Here is a 17,439-nt window from a genome sequence, read left to right on the forward strand (position 1 = left end):
TTACTTTTTGATGGCTGAGTAATATTCCTGTGTGTGTGTGTGCGTGTGTGTGTGTGTGTATCACATCTTTACCAATTCATCTGTTGATGGACATTTCAGCTCTTTCCATGATTTGGCTATCGTAGACCTTGCTGTTATAAACATTGGGGTGCAGGGGCCCCTTTAGATTAATACATTCATATCTTTGGGGTAAATCTCTAGTAGTGCAATTGTTGGTTTGTAGAGTAACTCTATGTATGTTTAAGCTCATAGAGTGGCTTAAACTCTTGAGGAATCTCCACACTCTTCCAGAGTGACTATACCAGCTTGCATTCCCACCAACCAGTACATCCTCGCCAACATCTGTCATTTCCTGTCTTGTTAATTTAAGCCATTCTGACTGCTGTGAGGTGGTATGTCATTGTGGTTTTGATTTGTATTTCCCTGATGCCGACTGATGTTGAACATTTTTTCATGTGTCTGTCGGCCATTTGGATGTCTTATTTAGAGAAATGTCTATTCATGTCTTCCACCCATTTCTTGATTGGATTATTTTTTCTTTGGGTGTTGAGTTTAGTAAATTCTTTATAGATTTTGGATACTAGCCTTTTATCTGATATGTCATTTGCAAATACCTTCTCCCATTCTGTCAGTTGTCTTTTAGTCTTGTTGACTGTTTCCTCCACTGTGCAAAAGCTTTTTATCTTAATAAAGTCCCAGTAGTTCAATTTTGCCTTTGTTCCCCTTGCCTTTGGAGATGTGTCTGGCATAGGAAAATGGTCCGATTTCATTCTTCTGCATGTGGCTGTCCAGTTTTCCCAACACCACCTGTTGAAGAAATTGTATTTTTTCCATAGGATATTCTTTCCTGCTTTGTCAAAGATTTGTTGACCATAGAGTTGAGGGTCCATTTCTGAGTTCTTTATTCTGTTCCATTGATCTATGTGTCTGTTTTTGTGCTAGTACCATACTGTCTTGATGATTACAGCTTTGTAAGAGAGCTTGAAGTATGGAATTGTGATGCCACCAGCTTTAGTTTTCTTTTTCTTTTTCCTTTTCCTTTTTTTTTCTTCCTAAGATTTTAGTTATTTATTTGACAGACAGAAATCACAAGCAGGCAGAGAGGCAGGTAGCAGTGGGGTGGAGGGGGGGGAGCAGACTCCCTGCTGAGCAGAGAGCCCGATGAGGGACTTGATCCCATGATCCCTGGGATCATGACCTGAGCTGAAGGCAGAGGCTTAACCCATTGAGCCACCCAGGCGCCCCTGGTTTTCTTTTTCAATGTTCCTTTAACTATTTGGGTTTTTTTCTGGTTCCATACAAATTTTAGGATTATCTGTTTAAGTTCTGTGAAAAAGTTGATGGTCTTTTGATAGGGGTTGGACTGAATGTATAGATTGCTCTAGGTAGCATAGATATTTTAACAATATTTGTTCTAATTCATGAGCATGGAACATTTTTCCATCTCTTTGTGTCTGCCTCAATATTTTTCACGAGTGTTCTATAGTTTTCAGAGTATAGATCCTTGGCCTCTTTGGTTAGGTTTATTCCTTGTATCTTATGGTTTTGGGTGAAATTGTAAATGGGATCAACTGCTTCTCTTTCTTTTGTCTCATTATTAGTAGATAGAAAGGTAACTGATTTCTATGCATTGATTTTATATCCTGCCACTTTGCTGAATTCCTGCGTGAGTTCTAGCAATTTTGGGGTGGAGTCTTTTGGGTTTTCCACATAGAGTATCCTGTCATCTGCAAAGAGTGAGAGTTTGACTTCTTTGCCAATTCAGATGCCTTTATTTCTTTTTGTTGTCTGATTGCTAAGGCTAGGACTTCTAGTACTATGTTGAATAACAGTTGTGAAAGTGGACATCCCTCTTATGTTCCTAACCTTAATGGGAAACTCTCAGTCTTTTCCCATTGAGAATGTTATTCACTATGGGCTTTACACGTATAGCTTGTATGATATTGAGGTATGTTCCCTCTATCCCTACATGGTGAAGAGTTTTAATCAAGAAAAGATGCTGTACTTTGTCTAATGCTTTTTCTGCATCTATTGAGAAGATAATAATAGTTCTTGTTCTTTCTTTTATTAATGTAATGTATCACATTGATTGATTTGTGGATGTTGAACCACCCTTGCAGTCCAGGAATAAATTCTACTTGGTTATGGTGAAGAATCTTTTTAATGTACTGTTGGATCCTATTGGCTAGTATCTCAATGAGAATTTTTATAACCATGTTCATCAGGGATATTGGTTTGTGATTCTCCTTTTTGGTGGAGTCTTTGTCTGGTTTTAGAATCAAGGTAATATAGGTCTCATCAAATCAGTTTGGAAGTTTTCCTTCCATTTCTAGTTTTTATAACAACTTCAGAAGAATAGATATTAATTCTTCTTTAAATGTTTGATAGAATTTCCCTAGGAAGCTATCCAGCCCTGGACTCTTGTTTGTTGAGAGATTTTTGATTACTGCTTCAATTTATTTGCTGGTTATGGGTCTGTTCAGGTTTTGTATTTATTCCTGTTTCAGTTTTGGAAGTTTAAGTATCTCTAGGAATGCATCCATTTCTGGCAGATTGCCTAATTTGTTGGCATAAAGTTGCTCATGATGTGTTCTTATAATTATTTGTATTTCTTCAGTGTTGGTTGTGATCTTCTTTAATTCATGATTTTATTTATTTGGGTCCCTCTTCTTTTCTTTTTGATATGTTTGGCCAGGGGCTTATCAATCTTATTAATTCTTTGAAAGAACAAGCTTCTAGTTTCATTGATCTGTTCTACTATGCTTTTGGTTTCTACTTCATTGATTTCTGCTCTAATCTATATTAATTCTCTTCTTCTGCTGGGTTTAGGCTTTATTTGCTCTTCTTCCATCTCCTTTAGGTGTAAGTTTAGGTTGTCTGTTTGAGAACTTTCTTGTTTCTTGAAAAAGGCTTTTATTGCTATGTACTTTCCTCTTAGCACCGCCTTTGCTGCATCCCAAAAGGTTTTTTTTTTTCCTCTTTTCTTTTTAAGATTTTATTTATTTATTTGACAGAGAGACAGCAAGAGAGGGAACGCAAGCAAGAGGAGCGGGAGAGGGAGAAGTAGGCTTCACACTGAGCAGGGAGCCCAATGCAGGGTTTGATCCCACCTGAGCTGAAGACAGACACTTAACAACTGAGCCACCCGGGTGCCCCACAAAGGTTTTGAATAGTTGTGTTTTCATTTTCATTTGTTTACACAAATTTTTAAAATTCTTATTTAACTTCCTGGTTGACCCATTCATTCTTTAGTAGGATGCTCTTTAGCCTCCATGTATTTGAGGTCTTTCCAAATTTCCTCTTGTGATTGAGTTCAAGTTTCAAAGCATCATGGTCTGAAAATATGCAGGGAATGATCTCAAGCTTTTAATACCTGAGGCCTTATTTGTGACACAGTATGTGATCTATTCTGGAGAATGTTCCATATGAACTCAAGAAGAATGTGTATTCTGCTGCTTTAAGAGGGAATGTTGTGAATGTATCTGTGAAGTCCATCTGGTCCAGTGTGTCATTCAAAACCCTTGCTTCCTTGTTGATCTTCTGCTTAGGTGATCTATCCATTGAAGTGAGTAGTGTGTTAACGTCCCCTACTATTATATTTTTATCACTGTGTTTCCTTAATGCTGTTATTAATTGGTTTATATAGTTGGCTGTTCCCATTTTAGGAGACAAATATTTACAATTGTTAGATCTGGTTGGATAACCACTTTAATTATAATACAGTGTCTTTCCTCATCTCTTATTAAGATCTTTGGTTTAAAATTCGGTGTGGTGCATAAACAATGAATCTTGGAACACTGAAAAAATAAAATTAAAAAAATCTAATTTGTCTGATATAAGGAATGATACCCCAGCTTTCTTTTCATGTCCATTAGCATGATAAATGGTTTTCCATCCCCTCACTTTCAATCCGGAGATGTCTTTGAGTCTAAAATGAGTCATTTATAGACAACATATTGATGGGTCTTGCTTTTTATCCAATCTGAAACCCTGTGTCTTTTGATTGGTGCATTTAGACCATTTACATTCAGAGTCACTATTAAAAGATATGAATTTAGTGCCATTGTATTACCTATAAAGTCACTCTTTCTGTATACTGTCTCCATTCCTTTTTGGTCTATGTTACTTTTGGGTTTTCTCTTTGATTAAAGTATCCCCTTTAATATTTCTTGCAGGTTGGTTTGGTGATCACAAATTCTCATTTCTGTTTGTCCTGGAAGCTATTTATCTCTTCTTCTATTTTGAATGATATCTAGCTGGATAAAATTTCCTTGGCTGCATATTTTTCTCACTTAACTCTCTGAATATATCATGCCAGTCTTTCTGCCCTACCAGGTCTCTGTGGATAAGTCTCCTGCCAGTCTCATGTTTCTACCCATGTAAGTTAAGGACCTCTTGTTCGGCACTGCTTTCAGGATTTTCTTTGTCTCAAATTTGCAAGCATCACTATTACATGTTGAGATGCAGCAATTCTTTTCTTAGATCTCTGGTTGAGTTCACAAGTGTTCAGAATGATTTGATAGTTATCTAGCTATCAGACAAAACTAGGGTCTCCTACTCCTCTGCCATCTTCCTCTGCCTCCCACAGCACATTTTAGTATCAGAAACCATCATACCTGTTAATATATTTATTTTCTATCTCTCTGGAAGATAAACTCCTTAAGAACTGAGAGTATCTTATTCATTACTGTATTTTCAGTTCTTGGACCTGTGCCTGATAAAGAGTAGGTAATTAATAAATGTTTTGACGGAGTGGCAGAGAGTTTGTCTAATTAACCACTGTTCCTTCAGTGGCTAGCATAACACCAGATACATATTAGATACATAAGAAATATTCATTGATTGAATTAGTGTTTTCTCTGAGAATAATCTTCTGACAATATGTGATGTTATAGGTTGAAGTATGCTTCCCAAAAAGATATGCTGAATTCCTAAACCCTGGTAACATGTGAATGTGATCTTATGGAATCAATGTCTTTACCAATGTAGTCAAGTTAATATGAGGTCAGTCTCTATTAAGTTGGCCCTTAACCAAGTATGACTAGTGTCCTTATAAAAATAGAAGAGAAACAGAGACAGACACAAAGGGACAATGCCATGTGACAATAGAGACAGAGACTGGAGTGATGTGTGTACAAGCCAAGGACTGCCGATAACACCAGAAGCTAAGAGAAAGGCATGGAACAGACTGTCCTCAGAGATTTTTAAGAAGGAACCAACCTTGCTACCACCTTGATTTTTTACTTCTGGCCTCCACAACAATGAGCGAATAAATTTCTGTTGTTGTTGTTTTAGGATTTTATTTATTTACTTGAGAGAGAAAGACAGCACGAGCTGGGGGAGCATCAGGCAAAGGGAGAGGGAAAGACAGACTCCCCCTAAGCAGGGAGCCTGATGCAGGGCTCAATCCCAGGACCCTGGGATCATGATCTGAGCCAAAGGCAGGTGCTTAACCAACTGAGCCACCCACGCTCCCCTAAATTTTTGTTGTTTTAAGCCATGTAGCTTGTGATACTTTGTTAGGGCAGCCCTAGGAAACTAATGCATGTGGCAAAGAGAAAAAGGAAAGGTGGGGAAGATGGATAAAGATTAAAATGTGAGATGCCAATTTATTATCATTCCATTATGAAATGTAAGAGAATGTTCCAGTTTTCATTATTTACTAGAAATGTAACTATAAGTATACATTTTTTTTACCTCTCTGACCCTGTTTTCTCATTTATAAAATGTGGTTTATAATGTTCAACCTATAAGGTTGTCATATTAACAAAGTTAATTTAGGTAATACCCTCAAAACAGTGTCCAGTATGTAGTGAATATTTTAAAAATATTAGCCATTATTCTTCCTCAGGGGCTGAAAACTGTGACTGTGAGTAAAGACTGGTACTATAGCCATGAGCTACATAAATTTTGCTTGTCACTCAGCAATTTATTCCTCCAGCAAAGATTTATGAGTTCCAAGTATTATACTTATCTTTGTTCCAATGCCAGGTTGAGCTCTTAGCAGTGTTTCTTCAGAATCTTCTCGTCAAGATTTAAGGAATCTGGAGTCAGATTTCAGCCTAATATAAGGTTCAACATAATATGAGTTATTTCTTTATAATGTACACAGAAATACCCATGAGTTTGCATTATCATTCTCCAGGAGGCTGTAGAGGTGATTCATATCTAGTTCTGGTAAAGCAGGTGCATTGCCATATGTAGAGGATACTGTAATATGCTGTCCAAGCCCCTTTCAGAACTGAGGAGCTTAATTCCTAATCAGATGCAAGTACATCTGGCTATCAGTCCATCCTGGAAATTGCTCTTGTCTGAAGAGAGCTAATCACCTAAAGCTATGTCTTCTTCCAGGGGCAGTATACATCCAAGATTGGCTGTTATGGGGGTAAAAAGCCTCAGTCTCTTTTTCCCAACTCAGGACAACTCTGAAGGATCATCCCACTTTTGAATTCCCTGTGGGATCAGCCAAGAACTTTCATCAGTTAGATTAAGGTGACCTTTTCCCTCTGTGCCATCCTATTTCTTTCTCTTCCCCCAAAGGTGTTGACCTCAAGAGCATTGCCTAACAGCCTTCTCACAGTCAAATCACTATCTCAGTCTTCTTCAGGAGGAACCCAATTTATAACACCATCTGAAGCAATCCAACCAACCTCATATAAATTAATTAGCTCAGATGGGCTTTTAGAGCCTAAGTACTTTCAGAAATTTGAAACTTTGGTCTCAATATGAATAAGAGGAGCTCATTTGTCATGATGTGAGGGTGGGAGTAAAAGAGAAAAACAGTTGCCCATAATTTATTCACATAAAAATAAAATGTGAATGCATCCTCCTTTCATTGTGTCATTCAAGAGTTGAGGCTAACAGTAAAATTTGCAAGTCAAAAATTATTGCTTTTTATGTTGATAGACACATAAAAATGGATGAATGGAAAGAAAGCAGAAGATGTCATAACCCTTGCTAATACCACCTTTACATTTCTATGGCACATTGGTGTCTATAAAGCCTTTCATATGTCTGCTTTCATTTGAATTTTTTCTAGTGCTGACAGAGGTGAAGAATGAGCATCATTATTCCCTTTTCAGAAATGAGAGAGCTGAACTTCTGAGGTTTTTTTCTTTAAAGTCCAGTGAAGGAACTAAGAATCCATTCTGATTTTCTAAGCAAGAGCTTGTTGGTCCATGGCTCTCCCTGTATAAAACAACTGAAACTGTGGCGACAACATCTTCATTCATGAAATAATTAGTGAACAATGAAAAAGTTTTGATTACATGAAGAGACACCTGTTAAATGGTACAGACTCTGAATGCATTAGCACTGGAGAGGGATGAGGGGAATATTGGAAGGGGACTAATAAAGAAAATTACCTAAGAAGACTTTTTTTGTTGCTATTGCTATATCCAGATGATAAAGCTAGCATTGACTTTCAGACATTTGTGCCACGTGGTTTACACACATTACATAAATTTTTCCCAGTAACAACCCAATAAGGTAGATACTAATTAGCCTACTGAAAATCCATTCTGTCAGGGCACCTGGGTGGCTCAGTCAGTTAAGTAGGTGCCTTCAGCTCGGGTCATGATCCCATGGTCCTGGGATGGAGCCCCGTGTTGGGGGGGGGTCCCTGCTCAGTGGGGAGTCTGCTTCTCCCTCTGCCTCTGCCCCTCCTCACTGCTCATTCATTCTCTCTCTCCATTTCTCTCTCTCAAATAAATAAATAAATAAGATCTTTAAAAAAAATCCATTCTGTCATTAAAGTCAAGGATTTGGAAAAGTTCCTTTCAAATCCTGTTGGCATGCTTGTGTGACCCTGGGCAATACTCAGCATCTCTAAGCATCAGTTATCCCTTCAGCAAAAGAATGGGTGGGTGTATAATGCTGCCTACTTCATAATGTTATCACAAAGACTGAGAGAGATTAAGTATGTAAAGTGCATAACACATAATACAACCTCAATACAACACAGTTCTATCTATTTTACAGATGAAAGAATATGGGCACAGAAAATTGATAACTTTCCTTAGATCATACAGCTAGCTAGTGGCAGTGGATTTTCCAAACCATCAGATCTCCTTAGTCCAATATTTTTTGTGTGTATTTACCATCAGGCCATTTTTCTGACATCTTTAAATGAGGGATACTTAAGACACAAAGAAGGTGGTCTCTTTGGCCACATTATAACTGGGATTTAGTTCACAGGGAACTAGTGGATGGACCCTTCTGCTGTGACTTTTCCCTCCAACTCAGCAAAGAGCCCACATTCTACAGGCTCTCTCCCAGTGATGCTGTAGGATTCTGGCTGGCAGCCACTGTCCTAAGCTACTGACTTCACAGGTGTATGCAGAGACAGGGGAGGTTTGCAATGGAATGAAAAGGAACAGTCCTTTGTGGACTGACAGATGGATTCTAACTCAGAAAAATAAGAACCCCAGTTTGTGAAGGATGATTTGTTTAGGAGATATTTCATATCCAATATATTCATTTTCCAAGCTCTTTCACTTCTCAGACTGGAAATGTGGTACTCAAATGAAATATTTTTTTAATCCTCCAAAAACACCACTATTAAACTGATCTTAATTAACACATTTTCTATTAACTAGAATGATCTAAAATTCTGAATCCATCATGCAAGACACGAACAGACTTGGACTGCACACTAAAAATGTGCATACTTCAGTGTTGTACATCTGCCTGGGTCACCTTTAGAACAATTAAACAGTGAATGTATAAGTAAATTGCCATACTGCATTTTCTGTTTAATTTCAAGGTTGAAGTGTCTTCCCATCACGAATGTGGGTAAAACCCTAGAATGCTGGGGGACAGAACAGGAATTAATGGCTCATTCTGGTTGTTTTGATTTCCACATATTTGATGGCTTTGTGTAATTTGAATAATTGTAAGCTTCCAGCATGCTGATAAGGTTCACCTACATTATTCATTTGCATGAAGTGCTGATCAATTAAAGCTTCTCTCTTAAAAAAAAAAAAATCATCATCCCATCCTGTAGCAACAAAGCTTAGATTACTCCTAGCCGTCTCTACTCTCATTACTCAGGAATTTCTTCAGGAGATATTTATCAACCTTTTTCTTTTTTTTTAAACTTTTATCCAACCTAGTTTGTGTTCCTACCCTTGGTCTATTCTTTTTCACTTCACTCTTATAGTCTGATTACTTCACTTTTAACACTTACTTCAGGAAAGCCTTTAGTAAACATGACCATTATTGGAAGGAGATTGTTAATTCCATGGTTACTGATTTACTGGAAGCATGAAAAGTACATACATCTAAATACATCTGTGATGAAATACAGAACTAGGTTCTTAAAATGGGGAAATTTGTTTTCCTCCTTTATCTTATAGGTATGATGCTTAATTTTATGTGTCAGCTTGGTTGGGCCATGGTACCCAGATATGTAGTCAAATGTTATTCTGGATGTTTCTGTAAGCATGTTTTGGATGAGATTAACATTTAAACCAGTGGACTTTGAGTAAAGTACAGTGCCATCCCTACTGTGGGATGCAGTTGAAGGCCTGACTAGAACAAAAGACTGACCTCCCTGGAGCAAGGGGAAATTCTGCAGCAGATGGCATTTAGACTTGAACTGCAGCAATGGCTACTCTGTGGGTCTCTAGTCTGACAGGCTAACCTACAGATTTCAGACCTGTGAGCTTCCATAATAGCTGAACCAATTCCTTAAAGTAAATCTCCCCATATATATATGTATATATATGTGTGTACATCCTATCAGTTCTGTTTCTTTGGAGAATGCTAATATAAAAGGTAATCAACAGAGAATGATTATATCTATTTTATAATTGTAAAAAGGATTTAGCTAGCCAATATGTCTTGAAGGCCTTCCCAAAGAAGGTAATAGACATTTCATGTAGAAGTTTGTGGTCAAATAAGTTTGAGAAACAGGAATTAAGATTAACCTTATTTTCTTTATAGTAGACCAAAGTCAAAAAGGAAGAAGATGGGCTAGGTAAACTGTTGGACTTAGGGATAATAATCCAGGCAGGAGAAGATCTCACACAAAGGCAAATGAGTACCCGTCAAGTAAGAGGAGAAACAGTTTTGTTTCCCTAGAACCTAGATGGGGAGGCTAGGTCAGGGTCTTGCCTTTGGAACCCCCTTCTGTGGCTTCCACTGCACTCAAGATATACTTTATACTACTTTATACTCCTTGCTGTAATCTATAAGAGCCAGAAGGCTCTTCTCCTTGTCTACCTCACTAACCTCTTCTCCCACTACTTTTCCTTTTCTGTCTCCCCAGGGCTTTAAGTTCATTCCCATCTGAGGGTCTTTTGTACACCTCTCCCTCTCACACATACCACTGAAATGAGATCATCTCATTGTTGGCTCCTTCTCATTACTCAAGTCATCCTCTCTCACAGAGATCATCCCTATCTATCCTGCAGAGAAAGCAAGAACCTTCTTGTCTCTATCTAACACTGTTCTGTTTTAGTTTCTTCATAGAGTGATCCAGTATCAGTATCATATTTATTTGTTCATATTTAATGGCAATCATATGAGTTCTTAAAGCCATCTAAAATTATTACTCAGGGTCTGAAACAGTCTATGAATTAATTTATCAAACATTTTGCTAACACCATATCATTAAGAGTCATTATCATTGAAGGCTATTCATAAGATAGTCACATCTAACAGGAGAAGAGGAAAGGAAGCGTGTTAGGACCATTAAAGGCAGAGAGATCCAAACTTCATGAGTAAAATTCAGTTAGAAATGAGGGTTGGAGGAGAAGCTCATAAGCAAAATGCAAAGAAGGACAAGTGGAGATACCAAAGAAAAAGGGTAACCCAGGCTGCGCCACTAGGAAAGCAAGGCTGAATTAGACTATACAGTAAAAATGATGGTTTGAGATTATGCAAACAGGTCCTAGACAAGGGGGCACAAGGGAAAAAATGGAAAGAGGCATTAGTCTTGAGCAGAAGACAAAACTGATGAAAACACTATATCCAAAGTTAGCAGTATATGTAGTACTGCTACATATATCATTATATGTAGTACCACGGTAAGGTGATTTTAAGTAGTATACAGATGAATTTCTTAAGAAATTATTAGTTGAGTAACTAGCTAATGTATGCTAGAATGCCTTAATTAATGTCTCAAAATTATGAGTTAGAACAATGCTAAATTTTTTTAAAAATCAATTTAACAAAAAAAGATGCACATATGTTTTATAGTTAATATGCAACTATGTACAAAAATATTCATGAAGGATGCAAATAAAATATGAGTTTAGAATATAAGGTTAAAGAAAATGGAAAATGCTATCCTTTCCATATCATACTCTTAAAAAGTATTCTTATCTTAACATATAACAAGTTCAAGGCCTGAATCCCAAGCCATGTTGCCTTCTTCCTATAACCTGCCATCCAAATTCTAGCACTTTCCTATTTCTATTGACTTAAACTTGGTACAAAGAGGCTTGAGTTTAGAAGTAAAACTATGGCCCTGCCACTTATTACATGCATAACTTACAGAAAGATATTTCGCTGCTCTGTTTCACAGCCCCTTATCTGTGATCTGACCTCAGTCCACTCTTGCCCAGCTTTCCTCCCTGTCCAGTCACTACCATTCCATTCCTTCTACTTTCCACTTCTTCCATCCCAGTCATTCTCAAACTCCAATGCCTATCAGAATAAGTGCTACTTCCTGGGACCATGCCCACAAATTTTGATTCCTACAGGTCTGAGTGGGGTCTGATAATGTGCATTCTAGCAAGCGCCCTTGTGTTTCTGAAGCAGAGGCAACATACTAAGAAATACTCCTCAGTTAACAGTATCAGCATGAAAGCTAACAAAGAAGAATATGGTTGTCAAGTCATTATGAAGTCAACTCTGAACCAGCAGTCCCTCCTTTCCCACCATCTGTGTCTCCTAACTCTCCATTCCTGCCTGTGAACTGTCTTCTTTTTCTTTTTCTTCCTATGGTGGGTTAGTCTAGCCACACACCTTGGCCTCTCCAGCCCATCTATCACACTGTCCATCCTGTGGCTGTCTTTGCCATCCCTCCAGATCAACAGACCCACAAGAGAAAGAACTGAAAAGGAGACATAATGAGCTACACAGTCCACACCTGACCTTGGATGGAGAAAAAACAGACATCCCTAAACTCAAGAGCTCCAATCTACAGGCTTCTCTGATCCCAGAATCTGGAGCAAATCTGGCTAACCCCAGATAATTGTTCAGCTGCCCCTTGCAGCTGCTCTCAAAGCCTGTGTGTAGATAATCAGTGATGCACTGCTCAAAACGCTAATAAGGTTAATATCTACTTTGGGGGGACAATATAAGAAGAGGAAAGTAGAGGGGTCATAATTAGGAGGGGCGGGTAGCTTCTTTTCTTTCCCCATGACACAATCTAAAACTAATTAGGGGATCCTTGGCATGTACAGGCTGAGGTGCTGGGTTCTGAACAGTTGTTATAACACATCCCATAAAAAAGGCAGATAGCCTTCTGGTCCACCTCCCCTTTGTTGAGTCATGTTCTCCTCCCCTAAGTCTTCCCAGAAGATATGAGCACAAGCTCTTTTTATGCACATGTATCCTGCTGAGGGCTGCAGAGTCACAAAACAGCCCAGAAAAACAACATGCAGCACACAATATGCACATTGTTTTGATTGAGACACTGCTGTTTGAAATGCATTTGTTTCTGCCTCTCGTAAATACTCCTCCACAGTAGAAGAAAAAATAACAAATACATTGTAAATAGAGGCCCAGACGTCTTACACTTAAATTACAGTCACGTCATCCCAGTCCTATCCGATCTTTCAATTATAGTCATTAATTGAGGATGTAACCAAGAAACAATTACATCCATGAAATTCTAATGAGTCTCCTGTAGTTAATATAAAAAGAAAACAATGGGAAATGCATGCTGATGCTGGAGTCTAATCCAATTCTGTCGATTAAAATAAAGGACAGCATTTTGTAACATGTAAATCTGATTCTTTTTTCCTCTACTCAGTTTCATTTCTCAGGGAGTGACAGACTCTCTGCATAGATTTGCTTATCTAACAAGCTTATCGAGCTGCCTCCTCTCAATTATGTCCAGAGCATATCTTGAAAACTCACCAGTGGGAAATATATTTTGCCAAGGGATCCATTTTTTAGAGTCTCTTATTTCCACAGCAAAAGTCCATTCTTTATTTACCTGACCTAAGCAAGAATATCCTTCATATTTTCACTATGACAAAAATAATTATATTAATTATGATTCTGGAAGAGCAGGATGGCTGCTTAATTCTGAATCTGTCTGGTTCTGCTAGAAATAGAGCAACAAGATAATGAAAAGAAAAGAACAAAAAAAAATCACAAACTCCATTTTCACTTAAAATAGGAGACAAAGAAAACCCACAAACTTCAAATTATGTGTTCATGCTGCCAAAAGCAACTGAAACCAGCAAAGCCTGGCAGGAAGGCCCCAGAGCAGCCATGCTGCAGTGGTAGGGAAGATTAGGGAGTGCTGACACTGCAGAGGCTAATCTCAGAAACCAATAGCAAAATAAATATCTACTCTCCAAAAGGTGAGGGCCCCAAACTGTGGGCAAGGTTCTTTGAACAGTGTTGAAAGACAGTTGGGCATGAGCAACTGGGGGTAGAAGGAAGACTTAAAAATTGCCTAGACAAGTGCAGAGGAGAATATATTTAGAGAAATGTCAGTAAAACTCCATTTTATAAAAGTGAGTGGATTACACTGGAAAGTAAGACCTATCCTTGGGTAGCGACAGCCAACAGAATAAGCAGAGGAAACAGAGAACTGGATGTGGAAGTTCTCCAGAGCCAAGTGAGGTTCTAAGAGGCAAAGAAGGGATGCTTACATAGAAGTGCCACAGTATAACAAAGCATTTTTTTTTTTTAAACTCAGGGCTGATTTTCAAGAAAAAGTCATTCCCAAATATTTTAATTTTTTGTTTTTTTTTTTCCCTCTAAACCTATAATGGTTGGCTGAGATGTCTGTTTTAAATTGGTTGGTTTCCATACCTTACCAATGCCTATACTATTCTTTCTGGGTTGCACTGTGAATCAGGGAAGTTATTACAGTCCACTCTATTCCATCTCATACTCACATCTAGGAAAACGCTGTTCTCATTTATGAGAACCAAAAAAGGAAAGGGTAAAGACACACACACACACACACACACACACACAAAATTAAAATGGTGGGGCACCTGGGTGGCTCAGTGGGTTAAGCCTCTGCCTTAGGCTTACGTCGTGATCTCAGGGTCCTGGGATCGAGCTCCACGTCCAGCTCTCTGCTCAGCAGAGAGCCCATTTCCCCTCTCTCTCTGTCTGCTTCTCTGCTTGCTCATGACCTCTCTCTCTATATATATCAAATAAATAAAATAAAATCTTTAAAAAAAATTAAAATGGTGTCAGAAAAAAACGTGGAAAAAAAGTGAAAGAAATTTTCAAACACAAAGGAACATTTGCTAAAAATATCTTATAAAATAGCAGTTAAAAATTTTAACCCAATATTCCAATAAGAATTTTAAAAACAACAGATTATTTGCAGCTACAAAGGAAGATCACAAAGCAGAAATACAAGAGTTCTACGATAATACAGACAATAAGAGGTGATGGTCAGAAAACCAGCAAAGGCAAAAAAGAATTGTCAGAACTCAAGGGAAAAAGTGAAAAATTTTTAAAACTGAAAGAGAATGATGACATGGAGACTATAACTAAGAATCTGACAATTAGAAATAAGAATAGGAAACAAATGAGGAGATGGAAACAAATAAGTATTAAATGAATGATAGAAGACAAGTAAAGGAAATGTAGTATATGTATAATTGAAGATTCCAAAAAAGAAAAACAGTAAGAGAGAATTAATATTTTAAAATATCATTTTAAGAAGTTATTTGAACTAAAAGAAGAAGTAAATCTATACACTAAATCTGTATGCCAAGACAAATTGGCCCCAAGACATATCCTAATAAAATTATTGGGCTTTAAGAGTAAAGACAACAATTCACTGGATAGGCAAAAATATCAACATTCTTATAAGGGGTGAAAATAAGATTAGTATCTATTATGGGCTGAATTTTTGTGCCCCTCCCCAGCAAATTCATATGTTAAATTCTAATGCCTAATATGATGGTATTATGAGGTGGGAAATTTAGGAAATAACTAGGTCATGAGGGTGGCTTCTGAAGCTAAGTTATCAAAGGTGATAGAGCTCCCATCTGGTTCTCTCAGGACACTTGCCTTTAGGACCCTGAATACTAGGTACTATATCCAAGGCTGCCATGCTGTAAGGCAGCCCAGGCAACACAGATAAGCCATATACAGGTATCTAAAGACAGCCCCAGCTGAGATTCCTGAGAACAGTCAGTATGAACACTGACTACATTGGTGTAGTATCAACAGTTAGACATGTGAATGAAGGTACCTCCAAATGATTTCTGCCCCAGCCACTGATTCATGTCCAGCCCTCAACTCTTCAACTGATGTCAGGGAGAAGAAAGAGAGTGCTGTCATTATTCTTTCCTTTCCAAATTCCTGAGCCACAGAATCTATGAGCATAACAAAATGGCTGTTTTACACCACTAAGCTTGGGTGGTTCTGCAATATAAATATAAATATACATAAAAATATAAATATACAATACAAATATAAATAACTGCAATATAAATAACTAATATAAATAACCAACTGCAATATAAATAACTACAATATAAATAATTAGAAATACTTAATAAGAAATATCCAAATCCTTTGTGAGGAAAATTTTTAAAAACAGTTCTGAAAGACACAAGAGTGTACTTGACCAAGAAAAAGACAAGTCTGTTCTTTTGTTTTGTTTTGTTTTGTTTTGTTTTGTTTTGTTTTGTTTTCAGGGGGAGGAGAGGGTTGTTTATTATTGCTGTTTTGTTTTGGAACTAAGAAAGGTGATTCTAAAATGTCCATGGGAAATTTTTAAAAATAAAAATATTTTAGAGAACTATGAAAAAAATGAGAAATTATTGATACTAACTCTACTAGATATTAAGCACATTACAAAGTTTTTACAATAAACAGTAGATTCCCTAATAGAAAGATCAATAAAATAGAATATGGAGTCCAGAAATAGAACAAATATGTATGGAAATTTAGCATATGATACAGTTAGCATTTTGAAACAGAAGACTAAAAATACATGGTATTGAGGAAATTGCATAGCCATCTGGGAAAAAAAAAGACAAAATTGATCTATACCTCTAATCAAATACCAGAACACTCTCTAAAGGTATAAAAATAGAGTATCAGAAGTAAAACCAGAGAAGTAATGGACTAAAACATGAATAAATTCCTTTATAATGTGAGAGAAAGAAAAGCCTATTTATTTGTGAATAAAAGCACATAAACCTTAATTTAAAAATAATAAAGTACACAAAAATAAAATTTGCATGAAAAACATATCTATGCAAAAACAAAGTTAAGTAAAATGGAAAACAAAATTTGTAATTTCTTTTCTTTTTTTTTTTAAGATTTTATTTATTTGACAGAGAGAGAAAGAGCACACAAGTAGGCAGAGTGGCAGGGAGAGGAGGAGAGAGAAGCCGGCTCCCACGTGAGCAGAGAGCCTGATGCAAGGCTCCATTCCAGGACCCTGAACTGAGCCAAAGGCAGCTGATTAAGCAACTGAGCCACCCAGATGCCCCCCAAATTTGCAATTTCTATCACAAACATAAGGTTAATCTCTGTAATGAAACACTTTTTTAAAAAATAGTATTGAGAGACTACAGTCTGGTATTGGTGTGCCCATAACAACTGCTGTCATTGATTCTAGGGCTTTTTATGGACAGAGCTAAAAATATATTGTATTGGGCAAAAATGAGAATTAGTGATGATTTTATACTGATATTATAGCTTATATTTCAAATCATAGGTTTTAATTAATTTGATTTTATACATTTCCCATATCCTGAAAATACTGATTTTTATAAAACTGACAATATATTTGAAATAATAATGGAAATACTGGGGCACCTGGGTGGCTCAGTCAGTTAAGTGTCCAACTCTTGATTTCTGCTTATGTCATGATCTCAGGGTCATGAGATGGAAGTCCATGTTGAGCTCCATGATGGGCATGGAGCCTGCTTAGCATTCTCTCTCTCTCTTCCTCTGTCCCTTCCTCCCACTCATACATTCGTGAAATAAATAAATAAATAAATAAATAAATAAATAAAAGAACTACTAAAAACAATTCTACTGAATTCAGTCAATTATTTTTTAAATAGATGTTTACTTTAAAATATTTATTAGAGTTATACAGCAGAAATATTGCATTTTAAATAACATGAGGTCATCTTTTTTTCTATATGATTATTCAACACACAATATAAAATTTTAATGAATTGTTTAATATGTATTCCATTTTAGAAATTATTTCTAAATGATTCCAAAATAAAACACAATGCAATATATAGCCAAAGTCTT

Source organism: Lutra lutra, chromosome 8 (genome assembly GCF_902655055.1).
Source record: "Lutra lutra chromosome 8, mLutLut1.2, whole genome shotgun sequence".
NCBI lineage: Eukaryota > Metazoa > Chordata > Mammalia > Carnivora > Mustelidae > Lutra > Lutra lutra.